Here is a 4,103-nt window from a genome sequence, read left to right on the forward strand (position 1 = left end):
CGCCTCAGGCCTCGGCTTCTTCTGCAGACACCGCCCACAGGCGCGGGGCCCAGCTCTGGTCTGTGACATGTCTGGACCACAGTTTCTGCAAACAGCTGAGCTCCTCCACCCTCCCTCCCTCTGGGGCCTGGGTGGGCAGAGGGGGCTCCCTGGAGTGGGCTCCGGGTCCGAGCAGCTGTGGGATCTGAAGAAGGTGGTCACCCCCAGGCTCAGGGCAGGGCCCGCAGAGCCATCGAGGACCCGGGCAGTCACCTGCCCGCTGGGCTCGGGCTGGCAGGAGGAGAGGTGGGCAGGGGCGTGGGCTCTGGCTGCCAGTCCCCGGCCTTCAGGAGACACAGAGGCTCTGCCGCCTAGTGGGAAGGAGAGCTGCTGGGAAAGTTCCGGCCCGTGGGCCAGGGGGCATTCCGCCGGCCATGCACTGTCCTGAAGCCCGGGCCTCAGTGTCACCCTCTGTCCAGTGGGGCCAGCAGACGATGGGGGTTTCCTGGAGAGGCACCTGAGACTTCCTGCCCCGGGATCGCGGGGTACACGTGACCGCATCCAGGTCCTAGGCTGCAGGGGGACCCCAGGGCCCCCAGAAGCTTCGCGTCCTCTGAGGCCCAGCTGCTCCTCTGTCACTGACATTTCGGGACCGTGGGCTCCAGATGGTGTCTGACGTCCCCCCAGCTCGGGCGTCTGGGCCGGGGTTCAAGACCGTGGCCTCAGGGTGGCGCTTCCGGGTGCGGGGAAAGGTCGGCAGGCTCTGAGAGTAAACGTGGCCGCCCCGTAAATGCTTGGTAAAGAGCTCTCTCTGGACAGCGGCGTTCTCATGGCGCTGTGTTTCGTCGCTGTAATGCCTAATTAAGACATCTGTTAAGTGCCTCTAATATTAACTTAATCGAGGGGCTTCTAGTAGGATCGTACTGGAATTGTCCATTTAATTACCCGCATGGGCCCTTAATGGGTGTCTTAAACAGGCGTCATTACCGAGGGTGGTAGACAGATTAAAACGAGTCGTGACGCTCCTGGTGATCGTTCCTGGCTGTGAAGGGCGAGCGTGACGTAGTGGACGCAGAGATGGCTGGGTGCGGGGCTGGCGTCCCGCAGGGCCGGGCTGGCTGTCCTGGCGGCTTTGCCCGCAGAAGGGGCCGCTGCAGCCCAGGAGCGCAGCCTCTGTGTGCCTCTCCCAGGAAGCGGTCCCAGGCCTAGTCCTGGGTGAGGTGAGAGGGTGGTGAGGAGGGAGAGGCAGGAGATGGTGCCTCACCCAGCGGGCTCGCTAACTACCAGCAGGTGCGTGGGTCTCGCACTCACAGCCCCACCAATCTCCTTGAGTCCCAGTGGTTCCCCTCGACCTCTCCACCTCCCAGGCCCCAGCTCCCACCCCCGCCCGGCATCTCAGCCACAGCCTTCCTCCCCCTCCCTCCTTACGTGGCTCTGGCCACAGCCAGGCGACCTCCGTGACCCGTGACTCAGGTCCTGTCACCCTCTCTTCAGCCCAAACCCACGCACGAGTTCCCAGGACCCTGAGAATGACAGGCGCTCTGCCCCAGCCTGGCCTGCCCCTGCCACCCTCTCTCAGCCCCTCACCCCCCGCCACCCATGTCCTGCCGCCTCCGCGCACGGTGCCACCGCCACTCCTGCTCAGCCTCTGGGCTGGACCTCCCACAGGACCCTCCTGCACTCTCCACACCACTTAGCCCTGAACAACTGCGCCTGCTCCTTTACCGAATATGACGGGGCGCCGGGCTTGTCTCCACCATCATCACATGGTAACCTTGGGCGACCTAGACACGGCCTTGCACACAGTGAGCGTGCAGTTAAATATTTGTTGTGCGACCAGAAGAAAACAAAACAGCCAAGGGGTGGAGGGGGAGAGGTACAAAGGGCGAAAGGCCTCCCCCTGCAGCCTCATTAGCCAGGACTCTTGTCTCCTGGTTTGGAACTTCCTCCTCCCCTCCCTGGAGAGGATGCCCCAGCCTCCCCAGGGCCGCTGCCCACTCTACCGCCTCAACACCTGGTGAGGCACTTGGGACTCGGTTGGGGAAACTGAGGCCCAGAGAGCAAAAGCCAGTGGTCAGAGTCATCCTGGGAGTAGAGGGCAGGGCAGAGCGGGGTGCCCAGCCCCACCCCAGCCGGGTTCCTCTAGGTGTGCCCTGCCCTGGCCGGGAGGTAAGGCCCCAGGTAGGGTGGTGGCATTTTTGAGGGTCCCTTGCAGCCCAGAACAGGCGCACTGGCACCCAGGTCAGGGGGCTGAGGGGTGACACCCCACATCCCACCAGCTGCCCGCACTCTGGCCCCTCCCAGCCACAGGGCAGCTGCAGAAGGGTTTGCATCCATTGTCTGCCCCCGGCCGAGCTGTGCGTCTCAGCTCCTCCCTCACCCTCTGTGCGGCACAAAAAATAAAATACAAATAATACAAAACAACAAAATAAGTGACTCGGGAATTGGTGTTTAATGAAGCACTAAGACTTGCTGGGGCCTGGCGCTGCCTCATGAAGCCACCCCCCAATTCAGTCCAGATGGGCCTCAGCTCCGCCGGTGTGATGAGATGATTGCTCCCAGGAGCGACCAGCAACCCCACCGTGCCTTCCCCACAGTTGGCTCCCGGCTGCTGGCTGGCAGGAGGGAGGGAGGGAGCCACCCCGAGGCTGGGGGAGATGGAAGCAGCAATCCAGCTGTCTGGGCGTGGCTCAGGGGTTGAGCATTGACCTATGAACCAGGAGGTCACAGTTGGATTCCTGGTTGGGGCGCATGCCTGGGTTGTCTCCCTTCCTCTCTGACAGCAATAAAAATATATTTAAAAAAGAAGAAGAAGAAGGGACCTGGGGACACCTCAGGGTCCTTCTGTCTGAAGTGGTGACGCAGCCTCCGCCCTCCGGTGTGACTGAGACGGTGCGTGCTCCTGGCTCAAACACAAGGCTGTTTCCTTTTCATTATGTTTTTCCCAGCTTTCTTTTTGTTCCCCAATCCCGACACCCTGAGCCCTGAGCCCTGAGCCCCACAGCCAGGAAGCTGCAGAAAAGTCCTCAGGGAGCCCTCGCTTTTTCCACAGCTTGTGGCCGGGCTGACTCAGCTTCTGCCCCTCCGTGAGTCACGAGTTTTTCCTCTTCTCGGAGGAGCATGGCCCTCCGCCCAGGTCTCCTCCGACCACGCGGGCCCCGTGGGGAGGGACAGGCAGCTGCATGACGGAGTCTGCGCTGCCTCCAGAACCTTCCCCGGAGCTCCATCCAGAACAGCACAGCTGGGAGGAAGGGCAGACGAGGAGACAGAGGTCCTAGTGGACCCCTGACCAACAGTGAGAGGAGGCTTGTTGGGGTCTCCTGACTCCAGGATCAACATCCTTTCCCCAGTTTTCCAGAACCATGGAAACGCCTCCTTCTCCAGACACCTGCTCTGGGCCTGGCACAGTGCTGGGTGCCAGGCAGGGTGCTGTGATGGCGAGCTACATAGCTGTGCCCTCGGCATAAAAAGTGTGTACAGCTGGGATGGCATTTCCCAGAGTCACCATGTCCCAGCTGACCTCTGAGGTTACACCTCGGCCTCTGGGATCCTGGGGGCTGTCTCCCCCTCTGTATGGAGGCCTGGCTGCCCCATCAGGACCCATAAACCCACAGGCTTCCTGAACTGCAGGGGCGTCAGTGGGCAAACTGAGCGAGAGGGATCCACGGGGCTCTGTGGGGGTGGCAGTGGCCGGGAAACCACCCCTGTCTGCAGGCGCAGCTCTGCCTGGAGATGGGCACCATGGCTGACCTTCTGTGCATGTTTGACAATTTCCGCTATAAAAGGTTTAAAGTAGATCAAATGCGCCAGGCGGTGTGGCCCGGTGGTTGAGCGTCCACCTCTGAACCAGGTCACCGATCAGAGCATTGGCCGGGGTGCAGCCCCATCCCCAGTGTGGGGCGCGCCGGAGGCAGCCATCAAGGGTTCTCATCCTTGATGTTCCTTTCTCTCCCCCTCCCTTCCTCTCTGAAATCAATAAAAATAGATTTAAAAATTAATAAGTAGAGAAAATGCTGCCGATTTGTTAAAGTGATTATGAACCTCTAGCGGAGATGACCACGTCAGCGGCCAGCAGGACGCCCCGCCCAGGCCCGGCCGCTGGCCCAGGACCCACGCACTCAGCT

Source organism: Myotis davidii, unplaced genomic scaffold (assembly GCF_000327345.1).
Source record: "Myotis davidii unplaced genomic scaffold, ASM32734v1 scaffold181, whole genome shotgun sequence".
NCBI classification, from domain to species: Eukaryota; Metazoa; Chordata; class Mammalia; order Chiroptera; family Vespertilionidae; genus Myotis; species Myotis davidii.